Source organism: Eriocheir sinensis, chromosome 55, assembly GCF_024679095.1.
Source record: "Eriocheir sinensis breed Jianghai 21 chromosome 55, ASM2467909v1, whole genome shotgun sequence".
Classification (NCBI taxonomy): domain Eukaryota; kingdom Metazoa; phylum Arthropoda; class Malacostraca; order Decapoda; family Varunidae; genus Eriocheir; species Eriocheir sinensis.
This window is the reverse complement of record NC_066563.1, coordinates 1,286,141-1,306,140: the sequence shown is the minus strand read 5'-3', so window position 1 is coordinate 1,306,140 and position 20,000 is coordinate 1,286,141. Positions and strand designations below refer to the sequence as shown.

At 42.3% G+C, this 20,000-nt stretch overlaps 1 long non-coding RNA gene across 1 annotated transcript in view; it reads left to right on the top strand.

Annotated features, from left to right (window-relative positions):
* The window catches only part of LOC126983843 (uncharacterized), a 34,045-nt gene that overhangs the window by 13,870 nt on the left and 175 nt on the right, over window positions 1-20,000 (top strand). The window contains exon 3 of the long non-coding RNA XR_007736264.1: window positions 17,327-17,391. This is a non-coding gene — a long non-coding RNA (uncharacterized LOC126983843). The remainder of the gene's footprint in view (window positions 1-17,326; window positions 17,392-20,000) is intronic.

The following is a 20,000-nucleotide window of genomic DNA, read 5'->3' as shown; positions in this document are numbered from 1 at the left end:
TTTTTTTCATAATCTCTATATCTCTATCATTTTATCTCTATCTACCTATCTCTCTGTCTATCCTATATTCTCTTTTTTTTTCCCCTCTACTCACAATCTTCTTTACCTTACTCTCCACTCCTTTAACCCACCTCTTCGCTTCCCATCTCCGCCGCGTTCCTTCCTCAACACTCTGGCTTCATTAGGTAAAGCTGTTGGGTCCTGGAGCGGCCGGGCGGTGGTGGGCGGGGAAGTGTTGGATCAGCCCTTCGCCCACACCTTCAGGAGAGTTAGCGGGTCTTGAGGCGAGCCGGGCCGAGGGTACAAACCTTAGAGGAGGAGAAAAACATGCTAAGGAGTTTATGATACGTGCCGACAGGGAAGCGAAGTACGTAAAGTGTCCTCAGCGGATTTTGATGTGATAGGAATGCCGTGACGACGCGTGGAATGTCCGGGGAAATATTCAAGGAGGGAAAAAAAGTATGTGAAATATGTCGCGGGGAAAAAAAAAAACTTAGTGATATTACGGAAAACTTTATTTAAAACGCCTCTGGAAAAACGAAACGAAAGTGTGACTCAACTCCGGGATGGACTTCCGCGCGTGTATTCAAATCCCGGGAAATAGGAAGCAGAAGTTTTATTATTCTTCCACATAAATTTCCATTAAGTTGACCGGGTAATTGAGGCATTTACCTGCGTTAAGACTAGGGACGGCGCTGTTATGTCCATTTATCCCTTAACGGGGCGGACCGAAGAGGCAGGGAAGGGAAGGCAAGAAGGGGAAGAAGGAAGGGAAGGAGGATGAGCTGCGTAGCTTAAGCGACGAGGAAGGGACAGGGAAGGGAAGGAACTGAATAAGAAGGGATAGTGGGCAGCTCGTGTTTACATTACTCTGGGGGACTGGAGGGGAAAAATCACAATGAAGAGAAATTGACAGAAAGAGAACGGATAAAGTGGGAATAGATTGAGATGCAAATGACCCGAGAATGTATATACGAACGAGGGAAGAGAAGGGGAAGATAAAGTGATATGGAAAAGATCTCGAGGAAACACACAAATGGAAAAGATAAAACCGAGAATGGAAATTGAAGGAGAGAGAGAGAGAGAGAGAGAGAGAGAGAGAGAGAGAGAGGTAAGAAAAGAGGTAATTGAAGGGAAAGAAAAGAGAGATAGAAGGAAAGACGATTGATGGAAACAGAAAGAAGTAAATGGAAGAGTGATTGAAGACATATATAAAAAGGGGGGAGGAAGAAGAAGAGGAAAAATGGAGAATAGGAAAAATGGATGAAGAAGTAAAAATAAAGAGGAGAAAGAAGATAGGAAGAAAGAAGAAGGAAAGGGAGAAATCTAGGAGGTATAGATGAAATAATATAAAGAGAGAAAAGGAAAGAGAAAATGACGCCAGAAGAAAGGAGGATGAAACACACACAGAAAATAAAAATAAACGAGGGAAGCAAATAGAACAGAAACAAAGGAGTGAGAAGGAAGTAAGAGAGAGAAAGCAAAGTGACAAGTGAAGAAAAGAAGGAAGAGGAGGAAGAGGATGGCGTGAAGAAATTTATATGAGGAAATAGAAAAAAAAGACGAAGAAAGAGGGAAATGAAAGAAACAGGAAAGGGGTAGATGAAGGAAGGAAAGAAGAATGAAAAATGGAAGGAAAATGAAGGAAGAGGTACATTATATAAAGAAATAAGAGAGGAAGAAAGAGAAAGACAAGAATCAGAAGAAAGGGTTTGATCATAAAAAGAAAGAAAGGGAGAGAGAGAGGAAAGAGACAGAAGGAAGAACAAGAGGATGAAGGGAGGGAAGAAGAGGAAGAAAGAGAAAGGAAAAAGTCAGAAGAGAATGAATGGAAGCAAAGAAGAGGGAGAGGAGAAATAGAAAAGAGAAGGAAAATAAAGAAAAGAGGCAGAGGAAAGAAGAGGACGAAGGGAAAGAAGAAAGAGAAAGGAAAAAGTCTGAAAATAAAGTAGAGAATGAATGGAAGGAAAGAAGAGGGAGAGGAGAAATAGAAAAGAGGAAAATAAAGGAAAGAGGACGAAGGGAGGGAGGAAGAAGAGAGGCGGGAAGAGGCGGGCAGGGTCGCGGCATATGCCAACTTTAGGGCGTTAGTTTTTGACGGCTGATCAGAAGTTAGTGTCGGCGCTAACTTCCCCCCCGGCGGCCACCTCACCTTTTTGTCTACCTGTCACGGGAAACTGAATTAGGCTCCCCTACACCCGCCAGCTTGGACTTTTGTTACCCTCCTCCCTTTCCTCCTCCTCTGTCTCCTCCTGTTCCTCCTATTTTTCCTCTTTCTCTTAATTTTTCTCTTCCTCCTTTTCCATCCTCTCCTTCCTGTTCCACTTCTCTTCCCTCTTCTGCTCTTGCTCCTCCTTTCTCTTCTCTTCCTCCTGCTCCACTTCCTCCTCCTCCTCCTCCTCCTCCTCTTCCTAATCCTTGTCCTCTTCTTCTCTTCCTTCTCTTCCTCCTCCTCTTTCTTCGCCTCTGTTTCCTCCTTCTCCAGTCAGCATTTCCATGTTTCCTCTCATTTTTTTTGTTTGTGCGTCCATGTAACTGTTGATGTTTTTGTTTTTATTATTCTTGTTGTTGTTGATGGTGATAATATTTTCTTCGTGTTCTTGTTCTTGCGCTTGTTCTTTTTGTTCTTGTTCATTTTCTTTTACTTTTTCTAATCTTCATCCTTTTCCTTTTGTTCCTTCTTACCATCATCATCATCATCACCATCATCATCATCACCATACTAATCATAATCTTGCCCCTCTTCACCTTCCTTTTCCTCTCCCTTCTTTTCCTTCTCCTCCTCCTCCTCCTTATCCTCCTCCTCCTCCTCCTCGTTACTTCATCTCTATTTTTTTTCGTAATCGTCTGGCAACAATGACAACAAAAATACTCAAGAAAAATAGTGTGTCAAAAATCTTTCGTGTATTTTCGCCGTTTACATTCTGCTTCGAAATGTCCTGACGAGCCGAACCGAATTTGGGAACGAAGCATTGAACCCGACTCACGGCCGAGCGACCCACGTGCAATGGTTCACTCTTATGAGGAGGAGGAGGAGGAGGAGGTGATAGAGTAAGAGAATCAGGAGGAGGAGGAGGAGGAGGGAGAAGGAGAAGCAGCCGAAGGAGGAGGAGGACGGAGAGGTGACAGAGGAGAGGCGGAGGAGGAGGAGGAGAAAGGGGCAAAAGGGGAGGAAGAAAAAGAAGAAAATGAAGAAGAAGGAGGAAGAGGGGTGACAGAGGAGGAGGAGGAGGAGGAGGAAGAGGAAAAAGGGAAAGAAGAAGAAGAAGAAGAAGAAGAACAAGAACAAGAAAAAGGAAAAAAAAAGGAGGAGGAGGAGGAGGAAAGCGAGCGGCTGGAAGAGAGTATAGAGAAGAAAGAGGAGAAACAGAGGAAAGGTAAAAAGATTGACCTCTGCAAGAAAGAAAAAAAGGAAAAGGAAAAAAAAACAAATAAAGGAGAAAAAAGAGCAGAGGAAGAAAAAAGAAATATCGATAATACTGTAACACTATGAAAAGAGAGAGAGAGAGAGAGAGAGAGAGATGGCGTGGGTTGGGAGAGACAGACAGACCGACAGATAGACAGACAGACAGACAGACAGACAAAATATATAAGAACGGATGGCTGGGTACAAAAATTCTGTGAAAAACTGGAAGAAGGAATTGAGATATATGAGAGAGAAAAAGTAGGCCATGGAGAACGTGGAGGAGGAGGAGGAAGAGGAGGGGGAGGAGGAAGAGGAGGAGGAGGAGGATGGAAGCAAGAGTAACCTCGTGAGATTGTCCTTTAAATCGTGTGTGTGTAAAGGGAAGAGAGAGGAGAGAGGAGGATGGAGGGGAGGAAGAGTATGGAGGAAGTGGAGGGAAGATATGGAGGAGGAGGAGGAGGGGGCATGAGGCTCTTTTCAGGAGAAGGATGGGGGCCGTTTTTCACACCGCAGGACTCCACTTCCGGCCCTGTACGTGATTAAGGACTTTTTGAACAGCGTAGGATATGGAAGGAAGGAGAACATCAAGATTAAAGGGGAAAACAAAACGAGAAGAAGAAGAGTGAAAGATTAGGAGACAAAAAGAAGAAGGACTTTTTGAACAGCGTAGGATATGGAAGGAAGAACATCAGGATTAAAGGGGAAAACAAAACGAGAAGAAGAAGAGTGAAAGATTAGAAGACAAAAAAGAAGGATGTAGGAGAAGGAAGGAATTGAAGGGAAGACAGGTAGAAAAGAAGGATAGAAGGATTGAAAAGGAGAGAGTGTAAACTGAGAAAAGAGAGAGGCGGAAAATGAAGATGAAAAAGAGTGAAAACACGACAAGGAAATTAAAATGAAAGCATATGGAGGAGAAGAAGAGGGACGAAGGGAGGAAAGAAAGAAGGAACATGGAGAGAGAAGGAGAGGGTGAAGGATTGGAGGTAAGGAAGAAAGGCAACATATGGATGAAAAAGAAGAAGAATGGAAGTTGGAAAATAATGGATGAGAAGAAAAGAAAGATGGAAAGTTACGATTAGAGGAAAGGAGAGGAGCGGAAAAAGAAAAGAGAGTGAAGGGATTAAGAAAGGAGACTGAAAACTTTATAGGAAGGAAAGAAGAATGGTAGGAAATGAAGGAAGGAATAACGAGAAAGAAAAAAAAAGAAAGGAGGCAAGAGAGTGGAAGATGGGGAGGAAGAAGAGAAAAATGATGGCGTATGGAGAGAATGAGAGGGACGGAAGAAGGAATGGCGGAGAGAGAGAGAGAGAGAGAGAGAGAGATGAAAAAAAAGGAAGGAAGGAAGATATCACGTTTTTTCCCTCCCCGAGTAATGGGCAATATTTTTCATCTAATGGCGTTCAGTATGTAAGGTTATGGAGGATTTGTGAACGTTTACTCTCCTCATTTATTCTTTACACGCATTAGATTTTCTTTTTTCCTTCTCTCGAGTCATTTAAAAAGCGTCATAGTCTCATTTCTACTTCTTTTTAACATCTTTGTACCATTTTGCCAGTTTTGCTTTAGTCTGCCATAGGTCACACACACACACACACACACACACACACACACACACACACAGACACACACACATACACACCATAACATTTTTCTCCCGTGTCCAGAAATAGATTCACGCAAATATTGTTAGTAAAGCCACTTCAAAACACTGACAAGAGGAACCAGAAATCGGACGATCGCAGGAAATAGATTTTTCTGAGGGAGAGGGAGAGACCAGAGGGAAAAAGGGAGGGAGAGGGGGAAGAGAGAGAGGGAGAGGGGAAGGAAGGGGACAAAAGGAAAGAGAGGGGACAGAGGAGGAGGAGGAAGAGGAGGGTGGGGACAAAGAGAGCGAAGGGGAGGCCCGGAAATAAAGGAAGATGGGAGGCGGGTGGATGGGATAAATGGAGTGAAAATGGAGAGAGAGGGAGAATAAAAAAACAGGAAAAAAGGAGAAGGGAATGGAGGAGGAGGGAGGAGACGCGGGGCCAATTTTCTACGCTAAGCAGGTGAAGGAGAATTGAAGGAGAGGGAATCCTGTGATCTCGCTATTCTCCACCCAAATAAAAGAAGAAGATCCTCAGGGCGGCATAATATTATCAGGGGAGGGAGGGAGAGAAGGGGGAAGGGGAGGGAGGGAGGGAAGGAAGGGAGGGAGAGAAAGGAAGAGGAATTGTAGAAGCTCGAGAAGAAAAATGCAACAGCGAGAGAAATGAAAATGGAAAGGAAACATGACATGGAACAGAGAGAGAGAGAGAGAGAGAGAGAGAGACTGTATGTGCGTGATTCCTATTGTAAGTGTGTATATTTGTATGTCTGTTTTTGTGTGATTGGTTGATATTAGCTGAATTTGTACTCTTCTCTCTCTCTCTCTCTCTCTCTCTCTCTCTCTCTCTCTCTCTCTCTCTCTCTCTCTCTCTCTCTGTATCCTTCACTGGGACAAAATACTCTCCTCCTCCTCCTCCTCCTCCTCCTCCTCTTCCTCCTGCTCCTCCTCCTCCTCCTCCTTTATCTTCCTTCCTCCCGTCCTAGTTGTTTACTCCTGGACGTGTCTTCTCCTATCTCCCCTCCTCCATTCTTATCTCCGTCTCCTGCTTATTTTTATTTAACTTTTCTTCTCTGCTTTGTCTGCTTTGTATTATTTTTTTCTTCTCCATTTTCAAAAGTTTAATATATGCGAGATTTTTTTTTATTATTTATATTCGTGGTGTTTCTGTTGGTTCTGAAGCTCTTTTGTTTTCTTTTCTTTATTCCTCTTGTTTTCTTTTTTTATGTTTTTCGTCACTTTTCATTAATACTATAACAACAACAATAACAAGAACTACTACTGCTTCTTTTATTACTACTACTACTACTACTACTACTACTACTACTACTACTACTACTGATAATAATAATAATAATAATAATAATGATAATAATAATAATACATCCGTTTCCCCACTGTTTTCTTCTCCTCTTCCTCCTCCCCCTCGTCCTCATGTTCGCCCTCCTCCTCCTCCTCCTCCTCCTCCTCCTCCTCCTCCTCCTCCTGTCACTTTCTTTTTCTCGCCCCTGACAAGGAAATGTATTGTCACTACTTAATGACATTTTTTTTACACATCTTGAAGTTTCATCTTTTTAATAATGTCTCGGAGTGTTAATAAAGTGAGATAATGTTTCACTGTTTCGCGTCTTCAGGGGGAATATCTTTCTTTTTTAATAAGAATATGAAGTAGTGTGATGATTTTGTGTAAGTGAATATATACAAAAAATGGAGATGTTTTTGTTGTTGTTTTCTTTTGCTTGTTTCGTTAGTGTCGTGTTTGTTAATTTATCTCTATTATAGTTTTTTCTTTTTATGTCCTTTGTCTTTTCTTTTGTCTTTTCTTTTCTCATCTCCTCACTTTTCTTCTCTCCTCCTCTCCTCTCTGATCTTTCGTCCTGCTTTTCCTTATAAATATTTCTCTTTCGTTTTAGTCTTCCTCATATTTTTCAATTTATCTTTTTTTTCTTCCTCTCATCTGGTATATTTTATTTGGCCTTACTTTTACTAACTACCATATTTCATTATTTCGTCTTATTTTTCCTCATAGTTACTTTTTATTAATTTTCCTTCTCATATATTATCTAATTTTACATTTTGCCTTAATTTTCCTCACATCTTTACTTCTATCTTCGTGTCATTTTCTTACTTTTCCTAACTCCCATATTTTACTCTTTCGTCTTATTTTTCCTCATAGTTTCTTTTTATTCATTTTTCCTCCTCGTATAATCTAATCTTACATTTTGCCTCAATTTTCCTTACAGCTTTACTTCTACTTTCCGTCTCATTTTTCCTCATGTATCTCCTTTTAACTTATTTTTCATATTTCATTCTTTCGTCTTATTTTTCCTCATAATTTCTTTTTATTCATTTTTCCTCCTCGTATAATCTAATCTTACATTGTGCCTTAATTTTCCTCACATCTTTACTTTTATCTTCCGTCTCATTTTTCCACATGTATCTCCTTTTAACTTATTTTTCCTCATTTCTCGTCTCCCATCTCTCTTCATATTGCTCCCCTTATCTCTCCTCTTAGCTCGGTGGTCATCTCTCGTTGTTACTTTGTTTCGTATTCTTAAAAATTTCGTCGGCCAAGCACACATATTTGACATGGCTCTCGTGGGAGTGGTGGGCATTTCCAGGGGTAGTTAGATGACCCTGGTGGTAGTCTGACCCTTAAAAATTTCGTCTTTTTCCCTTTTTTTTTATTATCTTAAACGTTTTCTTCTTAATGACGTCTTTCCTTAACGTTTTCTCACAATGACCACACATACTAGACAAGGTTTTCGTAGGAGTTGTGGGCATTTCCAGGGGTAGTTTGATGACCTTAGTGGTAGTCTGACCCTTCTTCTGTACCATGAAACTATTTCCAGGGGTAGTTTTATGACCTTAGTGGTAGTCTGACCCTTCTTCTGTACCCTGAAACTAAAATAACACTCGTAAAGACCCGACTAATCTCCTTTTTGTCCTTTGGAAATTGCTGATGTGAGAGCCGAAAGCGTCTAACAACACCGAATTTGTCTTCTGTCCTTTTCTTCATCTCATCCTGGAAAAAGAAAAAAAAAAATAATATGAATACAGCATTTAAAATACTTTCTCACCATTATGAAGAGGAAAAATGTATAGGAGAGAGAGAGAGAGAGAGAGAGAGAGAGAGAGAGGCCTCGGAGGAAAATACATTATCTGAAGAGGCGATTAATGGCAAAAATATATCCTGAGCGTTATTTCTCGTTTATCATAGTTTGTTATTTACGTTTCTCGAGGGAGTCGCCATCCTCCTCGGACACGCTCCTCCTCCTCCTCCTCCTCCTCCTCCTCCCGTTTCTCCTCCTTTCTTCTTCTTCTTCTTCTTCTTCTTCTTTGTCTTTTTCTTTTCTTTTTTCTTCTTCTTCTTCTTCTTCGTCTTCTTCTTCTTCTTCTTCTTCTTCTTCTTCTTCTTTTTTACTTCTTCTTCTTCTTCTTCTTCTTCTTCTTCTTCTTCTTCTTCTTTTCCAATTTCTGCTCCTCTTCCTCCTCCTTTTCATTTTCTTTTTTATCCCTTTTCGGTGTCCTTGTCTTGTTCCCTTAAGCTGACATAAACGACTTTAGAGAGAGAGAGAGAGAGAGAGAGAGAGAGAAAATAATGGTCATTGTGAGAAAACGTTAAGGAAAGACGTCATTAAGAAGAAAACGTTTAAGATAATAAAAAAAAACGGGAAAAAGAAACAAAGAGGGAAACGAAAATATAAAAAGAAACATGAATGAACTTGGAGAGAGAGAGAGAGAGAGGAAAAAAAAACAGAAGAAAATAAAAAAAAACATGAGAGAGAGAGAGCGTCAAAAAGTCCTTTCTAGACGGGACATTCTCATCCAACTCCATCTCCGGCCGGTTAGAAGAGGAAGAGGAGGAGGAGGAAGAAGAGGAAGAGGAAGAGGAGGAGAGAAAATTTTTTAGCTTGACGGCAGGAAAGATTCATATCCATCATTTTTGGGGCGATTAAAACACAGACGAAAAAAAGACACAATATTTGACTCTCTTCTCTCTCTTAGTTATTTTCCCTCCCGGCCACGTGTTCTTCATTTTCCTTTTCTTACACTTTTCTTGTGGGTAGTTTTTGTTCTAAGGAGAATATATGTGTGCAATTTTCCATTTTATTTCGGTTCATAAGCGTGAAATATTCTTTTTCTTCTTTTTTTTTTTTACTTAGCTTACTCTCCTCCGGCGTATTCCTGTTTTCTTTCCTTCTCTTTATTCCTCCTCCTTCTCCTCCTCCTCTTTCTCCTTTTCCTCTTCCTTTTGCCTCTTCCTCTTCGTCCTCATTCTCCTCACTTTGGTACAGGAGATGAAGGGTTGTGGCCGTTCTCTCTCTCTCTCTCTCTCTCTCTCTCTCTCTCTCTCTCTCTCTCTCTCTCTCTCTCTCTCTCTCTCTCTCTCTCTCTCTCTCATTCATTCATTTATTCTTTCTCTTTCTTTCTTTTTTCTTTCTTTCTTTGTCTTTATTTCCCTCTGTTCCTTCTGTTCTTTCTTTTTCCTTCTCTCTCTCTCTCTCTCTCTCTCTCTCTCTCTCTCTCTCTCTCTCTCTCTCTCTCTCTCTCAGAACACGGCTGTATGTTCTTGTTAGTCGTTTTCTCACAACGCTTCATAGTTTGTTCTCCTGCAATGTCTCCTGCGGGCGTCGTGGCTTTCTCTTGTTATTTTTATGGGTTTCTCTCTCTCTCTCTCTCTCTCTCTCTCTCTCTCTCTCTCTCTCTCTCTCTCTCTCTCTCTCTCTCTCTCTCTCTCTCTCTCTCTCTCTCTCTCTCTCTCTCTCTGTGTGTGTGTGTGTGTGTGTGTGTGTGTGTGTGTGTGTGTGTGTGTGTGTGTGTGTGTGTGTTTGTCCTCAGACTTGCTCTCTCTCTCTCTCTCTCTCTCTCTCTCTCTCTCTCTCTCTCTCTCTCTGTGTGTGTGTGTGTGTGTGTGTGTGTGTGTGTGTGTGTGTGTGTGTGTATAGCTTGTCCTCAGACTTGTATAGTTTTGTACTTGTACACTTTTTTTCGTTATGTTCTGTTGCATTGCGTCGTGTTTTGTTGTGCTTCTTCAGTCCTTTTGTGTCTTTCGTGTCCTTGTGTTTCGTGTGTTTTGGGGCAGTGACGGGAAACTTGTTCTTCTCTTGGTCTTGTTCTGCTCGTCTTTTTTGTGTTCCTCAGTGTTGCGTTCTGCCATGTTTTGTTTTTCATCTACGGCTTTTTTTATGCTGTCTTGCTTTTTTTTATTTTCGTGGTGCTATATAGCGTTTTTTTACGTCTATGCGGGAGGCCTATATCGTGTTTACCCTAAGTGTATTTTTAGCGGTCGTTTTACTGTTTTGTGTTCTAATTTGAGTTGCTTTATGCTTCGTTATGAGTTTTTTTCGCTACTTTTTTTTCTCTGATGCGTCGTTCATTTGTTTTTATTTGCTGTATTTGTTGATCCGGAGATATTTGGCGCTAAAATGTAAAAAGTTTTCTTTAGTGTTGGGATGTTTTATTTTATCCGCTTTGTGTTGTGTTGTGTTTGTGTTGCTTTGCTCTGTGTTGTGTTGTCCTTTGCCGTGTTGTGTGGGTGTGGGTGCCCGTGTGGGTGTGGGTGTACTGTTCCTTATTTTGTGTTGTCTGTCTTTGAGTTTGTGTTGCTTTGTTCTGTGTTGTGTGTTTTGTTGTCCTCTGCCGTGTTGTGTGTGTGTGTGTGTGTGTGTGTGTGTGTGTGTGTGTGTGTACTCGTCCTCATTCCGCATTCATATCTCGTTCTGGGGATCATTTTCTCTCTTTCTACACCTGCTTGAAATTGCATTGTGTGTACTCTAAAGAAAAATCGCCGTCCTTTGTTATTTTCTGTCCCTTGTATTATTTTCTTTGGGTTCGTTGTGTTGTGCTGCGTGTGTTGTCCTGTGTCGTTCTTTGTCGTGTTGTTTGGGGTGCTGTGTTGGTATCTTGTGTTGTGCTGCGTGTGTTGTCCTGTGTCGTTCTTTGTCGTGTTGTTTGGGGTGCTGTGTTGTGCTGTGTTGTGCTGCGTGTGTTGTCCTGTGTCGTTCTTTGTCGTGTTGTCTGGGATGCTGTGTTGGTGTCCTGTGTTGTGCTGCGTGTGTTGTCCTGTGCCGTTCTTTGTCGTGTTTTCTGGGATGCTGTGTTGGTGTCCTGTGTTGTGCTGCGTGTGTTGTCCTGTGCCGTTCTTTGTCGTGTTGTCTGGGATGCTGTGTTGGTGTCCTGCGTGCTGCCCTCCGCCTCCTGCAGCGAAATGGACCGTTTGGGCGCAGTAAACAACTTTCCACTTCCCATTACCCTCATGTGCCCCATTCTTCCTCCTCCTCCTCTTCCTCCTCTTCGTCCTCTCCCTACCTCCTCTTCTCTTCTTATGGCGTCTCCTTCCCTTTCGTTTAAGCACCCTCATCTTCTTCCACCCTCTCTCCTCCCTCCTCATCACCCTAGACACTTCCCTCTTCCTCCCCTTTCTCTCTACTCTCATTGTCTCGTTCTTACCCTCTCACGGGACTCGCCCCTACATCCCGGCCCTTCCCTGCACGCATCCCCTGCCGACGCCCACTCGCCATTGCCTTAATCTCTCATGTCCCTGCTATCTTACCGTGCCCTCGTTGCATCTTCAGTCCCTTCTCCCTCCCTCTTCTTGTTCCCCTTATGCTGCTCCTGCCATCTGCTCTTACTCTCATTGCGACATCTACGTTATTGTGGCCCTTCCTTCGTATCCTTACTCAACCTCTCTCTCCCTCCCTTCTGTCCCTTTGCCTTCCCTCTCCTTATTTCCCTGATGCTCCTCTTACCTTCTACTCTCACTCTCATTGCTGCCTCTACGTTATTTTGGGCCTTCCATCCTGCCTGCCCTTCCCTCAGCCTTTCTCTCTCGCTCTCACTTTCCTCCTCCCCTTCCCAGAGTACATGTCCTACCCGTCCCCCTCGGAGCTCCCCTCTCGCCTCTACACGCTGCTTCGTCTCCCTACACGACTCAGGGGCTGTAACAGTAGCGAGGGACGCGGCAGAACCCTAATATAATTTAGAGAAGGGGCGTGCTCCGGTCCGGGGAGGGAGTGGCCGCCGAGGGGACAGTCAGGAGTTGCCGATCTGCACTGAATCTAATGGGTGATGGTCGTGGTGGTTGGGGGTGGGGGTGGGGGTGGCGGAGGTAGTGGTGGTGGTGGTGGTGGGAGAAAGGGTAATTGTAAGATTATTATTATTATTATTATTATTATTATTATTATTATTATTATTATTATTATTATTAGTAGTAGTAGTAGTAGTAGTAGTAGTCGTAGTAGTAGTAAAAGTGATAGTAGTAGTAGTAGTAGTTTTAGTAGTAGTAGTAGTAGTAGTAATAGTTGTAGCTGTTGTTGTTGTTGCGCAGTTCTTGGATATAAGTAATACTAAAACCACCATTAGGAGCACCAACAACAACAAGATTAGTAGTCTCTTTCAAGAACAAACTCGTAACAGTGACATCACGCACGGACACATAGCATCCACCATTCTCCCCCTCCGCCTTCTCTTCCTTCCCCACCTCAGAATGGCCCTCTCGACGCCTCCAGGTCGCTAAGCCCAAGAAACTAAAGCGAGCGCTGCTTCTGCCTCCTTCGGGGATAACGTAAGCATCTCGTCGTGCCGGGAAACGCAATTTTCCCCCGACATTTCAACCCGATTTTCTCTGAAGAACGGCTAAAGTCGCCTGCAGGGGCTAATATTGAACCCTTTTACAACAGCCGGTAAATAACACTTGGTCCCAACGCCCTTCTCTATTGCTTGAAGAGAGGGAGGCGAAAGAGGAGAAAGAATAAGTTGAGGAGGAAGAGACGGAAGAAGCAGAATAAAGGGAGACAGTGACATAAAACAAGGAGGAGGTATCGAGGGAAAGCTCCGTTCTCTTTCTGCTTGAAGGAGGAGCCGAAGGAGGAAGAAGAGAAAGAAGGAACCGAAGGAAACAGAATAAACGGAGACAGACTGACTATGGAGGAGGAAAGAACGAAAGAAGGGGAATAAGAGAAAACAGAAGCAGAGAAGCAGAGCAGGAGATACGAGTGGATGAAGAAGAAAATGAGTAAAATAGGAGAGAAAAGTAAAAGAAGAAAAGGAAACAAATAGAGAAACGGAATACAGACTGAGAATGAGTGGAAGGAAAAACGAAATGACGCTGGACCTAAACAAAAGCAGGACGCCTTCCAATCCACCTTTTGCCCTTTACCTGTCTGCTCTACGGACAGGTGTGGTGTGCGCCTCCCAAAAGAAACAGGTAGAAAAACGATAGACAGACAGAAGAATGAGTAAAGGAAGGAAGGAAACGGCGCTGGTCCTAAACATAAGCAGGACGTCTTCCAATGCACCTTTTGCCCTTTACCTGCCTGCTCTACGGACAGGTGAGGTGCGCGCCTTCCCCCCTGCGGCAGACGATCTAGGCTGATTCGTGGCCCCGACTCCGCTAATGGAATATAAGAGCGAACAAAGCTTTGGGCAACTCGCCGTGAGAGCTCCCAGAAAGCCTCTTAACCACGGAGAATCTGTCTGCCCTCCTTCCTCCTTCCTTCCTTCCTCCTTTCCTTCCTTCCTCTCCTTACATTCTCTTGCTCGTCTTCTGTTCCCACCTTCTCCTCTTACCCTCCCATACTAACCATTCGTGATTCTTGTTTTAGTCCTCTTTCTCCTTCTCTTACTCCTCCTCCTCCTCTTCCTCCTCCTGCACTTGGTTCTCTTGTTCTTCCTCCTCCTCCTCCTCCACTCCCTTTTTCGTGGTTGTGCATAAACAGTGTAGGCCGTAAGTTGGTCTGGCGTGGGGAAAGGATGCTGGTGGGTGCTACAGGTGTGTGTGTGTGTATGTGTGTGTGTGTGTGTGTGTGTGTGTGTGTGTGTGTGTGTGTGTGTGTGTGAGTGTGTGTCTGGCTCCCTACCTTACCTCCCCCTCCCCCTCCCCCCCCACACACACACGTACACACACACACAGGCACACACACACGCAACTTCAAGGGTCTATCTAAAGTTGCGACACCCGACGTAACTTCCCGCGACACGAACTTGCTCGATTAAAGACGGTTGATAAAGTAAAGTTGGCTGATGCGAAAAGTTTATCTCCATTAGACTGTTAATTTGTGATGAGGAAGAGGCGCCGTTTCTCTTCCTCCCCCTCCTCCTCGAATTCTTCTTCTTCTTACTCCTCATCCTCCTTCTCCTCGAATTTTTCTTCTTCTTCTTCCTCCTCCTTCTCCTCCTCCTCCTCCTCCTCCTCCTCCTCTTCGAATTCTTCTTCTTCTTCCTCCTCCTCCTCCTCCTCCTCCTCCTCCTCCTCCTCCTCCTCCTCAAATTCTTCTTCTTCTTCCTCCTCCTCCTTGAATTCTTCTTCCTCCTCCTCCTCCTTCTCCTCCGTCTCCTCCTTTTCCTGGCCTCTCCTTTAACACCCCACTCTGACACTCACTAAACACTTACTTCTAGCTTTATTTCCCTATTTTCCTTCTCAAGAAAACACTCAGCTTTACTTTTCCTGTTTTACTACACTAGGAAAGGCGGGTTCGGTTCCAGAAAATTATTACATGTGACATTTTTTTCTTTCCTTCTTTTCCTCCTATGGTTATCTCCTACTTCAAGAATACTTTATAATCTTCTCTTTATCTTCATTATCTCTGTATTACACCAAGAGAGATTAATTCATTCCTACGTAATATGCATGAGTCCCCGCCCTCCTCCCCCTCCCACTTCTCATTTTCTTTCATCCTTTTTCATCTTATAAATGTTTCTTCCTTGAGACTGCCTTACCATGTTCTCTTTTTTCCTTTTGCCTTTCTTTCCCTCTTGGTACTTTACGAAACTCTAAGCTTCATTAAACTCTTAACTAAACTCTAAACTTCACTAATCATCATCATCATCATCATAATCATCTTGAGTTGGCTCTATGAAAGATGAATTTAAGGTTTCGTAATAATATCGTAAGATGCAGACTGGCGGCTTCCCTCTATGCCCCACACGTCACTGGGAGCAAAGAAAACGATGAGTGTGCGTCTGCAACTTTAAAAAAAACACATCAAAACTAAGTTGAAAATATTCGTTTAATGTTAAGTTGCCTCGGTTTTCCGCTCCGTGTTTCCTTAACTTTATATTTCTTTGGGGGTATTTTTAGCGGCGGTAAAATGTTGCAAAATCACAAGAAATGTTGAAACCTTTACGATATAAGAGCAAGGCGAAAGTACGCGTGTCATCACTTCTTGGAGTCCGAGGAGGCAAGAAGAATACAGGAGCGAGAGCGAGAGTCGAAGTCCAAGTCGAAGTCGAAGAAGAAGAAGGGAAGAGGAAGAGACAAAAAAAAACAAGAGACGAAAGATCAGGGAGAGAGGAGAGGAAAAAGAGATAAACGACCGAAGAGGAGGAAAAAGAGAAGGAGGTGGAGGAGAGGAGTAAAGACGGAAGGAGGACATAGAGAGGAAGAGCAAGAAAGAGTAAGAGGAAGGAAGTGAGGGCGTCAACTCAACACCTCGGAAGTGGGTGAAATAGAAGCATTTTTAACGCAGTGACTCCCAAGGCCGCCGCTTCCTGGGTGACGGGAAGGACTGGTGACAAGGATTATGGGGGGCAGTGACCTCCGCAGTGCCTGAGAGAGAGAGAGAGAGAGAGAGAGAGAGAGAGAGAGAGAGAGAGAGAAACAACATTGCAAGCGAAGAGTTGGGAGTGCAGTGGAGGTGAAAGTGGAAGATCAAATAAGGCGGAAAGCTTTTTGCTGCACCCTAGAGGAGGAGGAGGAGGAGGAGGAGGAAGGAAAAGAGGAAGAGAGGATATAAGAGTAAAGAAAAGTTAAACGGATAAAGGTGTGAAAGTGTAAAACGAATGAAAAATAGAAGAAGACGAAAAAGAAGGAAAGAAAAGAAGAAGAAGAAGAAGAGGGAACAGTGAAAGAGAGGATAAAATAATATAGGAAAGAGAAACAAATGGAGCTGCAGAAATATAATACCAATGAAAAATACAAGAAAAGAGAAAAATAAGGAACAATAATAATAATAAGAGGAAAAGAATAACAACAATAGAAGGAAAAGAAGACAAAGAAAGAAGAAAGGAGGGGGGAGGGGGGGGGGAAGTTACGAACAGGGACAACGATTTCTGACTTAGGAGAACAAATAACAAGATCAAAAAATGTTGAAAATAAGGGAATTCTGATGTTTTCCTCCAGCGTGGCACAACAAAGGTACGCCAAGTCGCCTCCTCCAGGAAAGGGTTCGGTTTTTCTCTCTTTTTCTCTTTTCTCATTTTTCCCTTTCACTTTTATTTTCCTTTTTGGACAGGTGCGGCGGACCAGGTAAAGAGTCAACGTGGCCCTTTATATTTTTTTTTTCCTTTTTGTATTTTCGTGCCTTGGAACAAACACTTTTTTTGTTCATTGTTTCCATTATTTTTTTGTTTTGTTTTTGTCTTGCTTATATTTCTGTCTTTCCGTTTGTAGTTTGTCTTCATTTTCTTTTTTTCTTATGATTTTTTTTCTTTATCTTTCCTCTATTAGTCTTTCTTTTCTTTCTGTCATTTTATTTTGTTTTCCGGTTTTCTTTCTTTGCTTAGTCTGTCGGTCCTCGTTCTTCCTGTCTTGCGTTCCTCTCTTTTTTTTCTTTGTCTCAGAGCGAACACTTTCTTTACATATATTTTTTTCTTCGTCAGGTTCTGGTGCAATTCAAATGTGCCTTGTGATGGTCCTTCCATGTTTCTTTGTTTCTTTTGTCATCTTTCTTTTCCGTGTCCTGCGTCCTTCGTTGAGACACACGGTAGGGGCACGAACACAGAAAACACCTACTAAATAAATTTAAAATAACGAGAAATATAAAAAGAAAAATCTATATTTTGAAGGTTACAGGCAGAGAGAGAGAGAGAGAGAGAGAGAGAGAGAGAGAGAGAGAGGGCAGGAAAAATATTAAAATCTTGAAAATGAAGGCAAGGAATAAAAAAATGCTCAATAAAACTGCACAGAATGATAAGGTTCAGACTAAGGAGAGAGAGAGAGAGAGAGAGAGAGAGGAACCAAATGTGCGGGGTGATGGTGGCAATAAAAAACTGTTTGTCGCCCAGAAATTAACGAGTTTGTGTTAACACGATATTTATGGCTCTGTTTGATGTGCTACTACATAGAGCGAGGCAGCCCTTTACGCACCCACCAGCCTCACCTCAAAGCCCACCTGCCTCCCCCTTTATCACCTCCCTTCCCCTCTTCCCCTCACCCCCCACAGCCTCACAGCATCCTCACATCTGTCACTTCACGGGCAAGGGAGATTAGGACTGGACGCAAGGTTGAATGTGCAGTGTTAGAGAGGAGTGTGTGTGTGTGGGGGGGGGGGTACTTGTGTGTGTGTGTGTGTGTGTGTGTGTGTGTGTTAACCTCCCTCTCTCTCTCCCCGCAGGATGGACGTGGCAGAGGCGGCGTCGAGTCCCTCTCTTCTCACCTGCCTCGTCAGCGTCCGTCCAGGTGAGTCAAAGGACGGAAAGAGGCGCCCAGTGTTACTCTTTTTTAATGGCTGATAGTGTGTGTGTGTGTGTGTGTGTGTGTGTGTGTGTGTGTGTGTGTGTGTGTGTGTGTGTGTGTGTGTGTGTTATTATTTATGTATGAGAAAGGTTTGAAGATGTTGCCTTTTTTTGATCTTCCCATCTGCATTTTTTTCCCAATTTTTCTGTTCGCTGCCTTTATTTTCCTTTTTCCTCACTCCCCCTTTTTTCCCTTTTTCCCCCTCTTTTTTTGTTGTTTATGTATGAGGAAGTGTGTAAGATTTTCCGCACTGGTATTTTTCTTTACAACAAATGAGACGGCTGTAAATAAAATAAATAAAAAATAAAAATAATGAGGAAAATCTTATACACTTCCTCATACATAAACAACAACATTCTTCTCATCTGCATATCGTCTCCCACCATTTATTTCCTATTTACTGCCTATATTTTCCTTCCTCACTCTTTTTTTTTTCTCTAGTTTATATTTTTTCCTACCTGCATTGTATCTCATATTTTGTTTCCTATTTTCAGTGTCTTTTCTTTCTCATTTCCTTTCCCTATTTGTTCGATTATATTCCTTCTCTCTTAATTATTTTATTGTACATTTACTTACTGACAAACTCACTTCACCGAATCTCCGTCTTTTCCCTCAACAAATATAACTTTTACCACCACCACCACCACCACCACCCCTACAATCATCCCACCACCACCACAGCCATTAACACTCCCCCCTACACCTTCTTCCCCTCCACCATCTGGTATCAAAACAATGGCTTCTTATCTTTGTTAAGCGAAGCGAGAAAGCGCCTGTAAAATGAGATACGGGGAAGGGAGATAGGCGAGAGATAGAGATATTAGGGCGGAGGAGAGATAGGGAGATGCGATAACGTGGGAGAGAGAAGAGTGAAGAGAGTGGAAAGAGAGATTTAGGGAACGATTACGTGCAAATGAGAGAGAGAGAGAGAGAGAGAGAGAGAGAATTATGAAAGTGTTAAGTCGTGTATTGTATTATCCGGCTGATATTCTCTCTCTCTCTCTCAATTTCTCCTTCATTAAGTTCTATTTAGGCTTAATTATGTTTTTTCTTCACGCTAAGAAGACCACAAATGGGACTCAAATTTACTTCCTCTGAATTTCTTTATTTTTTTCTCTCATTTTTTACTTTAATTTCCTCCTCGCGTTTCAAACTTTATATTTAGATTACCTTTTTTCTTCCTCTCAGAGACTTTATTTTTCTTCCTCCTTTTGGGGACGAGGATAAGAAGATATATATATTTTTTTCTCTTCGTCTTCATCTCTATTTTTGTCTCTATCTCTTTATTTATCTTTACTTCTATCGTTTCTTTCCTTATTATGGGTTAGATTTATGTTTTTATTAGTGTGTTTTTTCTATAAAAATTTTTTTCGTTCCTTTTGTGTTTTATTTCAAGTTTTTTGTTTGTTTTTGTTTTCTTTGCCTCAGGAGAACCAATACTTTTTACTGATACGGCAAAGTTTTGGTTTCGGTTTTACTCTCTCTCTCTCTCTCTCTCTCTCTCTCTCTCTCTCTCTCTCTCTCTCTCTCTCTCTCTCTCTCTCGAACGATTCCCCCCATTAGCTTCACATCTGCTAACCATTTTACAGACTCTCGCACCGTTTTTATCCCAGACAGACCTCGTGGTTCCGGCGACTCCTCCTCCTCCTCCTCCTCCTCCTCCTCCGCCTCCTCCTCTTCCTCCTCCTCCTTCTCGCCCTCCTTTTCAGGCTCATTCCCCTCACTTTTCTCCTCCACCTTCAATTCACTTTATTTCTGCTTTATTTTTACGCTTACTCATATTTTTCTTAGTTTGTTTCTTCCTCCTTCTCCTCCTCCTCCTCCTCTTCTCTCTCTTCTACGTGCTCCTAATCCCCTCAATCGTGTCTCACTTAATATCATTACTATTATCATTATTATTATTACTTTTATTATTATTATCATTATTGTAATTATTGTTATTATTATTATCATTGTTATAAGAACATATAAACATAAGAACGTAAGGCGTCTGTAAGAGGCTGGTTGGCCTATACAAGGCAGCCCCTGTAAGCCTAACTTATGTTCTTTTTCCATTTTTCTCATCACTTTAAGTTAATTAAGCCAAGGTAGAATATCAACTGACAGTCTGATCTCATGTGAAAACAAATATATGCCGGTCAAATCCTCCCCGAAAACGAAAATATAGTAAAAAAAATCAATGTCAGGTTACAGTCCAGTTTAAGAGCAGCCTCGATATCCACATCATGATTTTAGGCACAAGTAAATACTAAATAACGATAAAGTGGAAAACAGAGTCTTGCAGGGTTTATCTGTGAAAGTGAAGTAGAGGCATGAGAATCCCTCTCATGCGGAATATTACTGAGTGTGACGAGATATCCCTTTGCACTTTAATTCATGCACGAGGTGACGCATGCTGCTCACACCTTCGTTTTTTTTTTGCTTTTAATTTTGACCGAGAAAACGTTTATTTACATATGTATTTATATATGTATATTTTCTTCTCAGTTTTGTCGTCTTGTACCGCTTTCTCATGTTCTACAAAGCTTCTTCTGGTCGTAATGAAATAATAT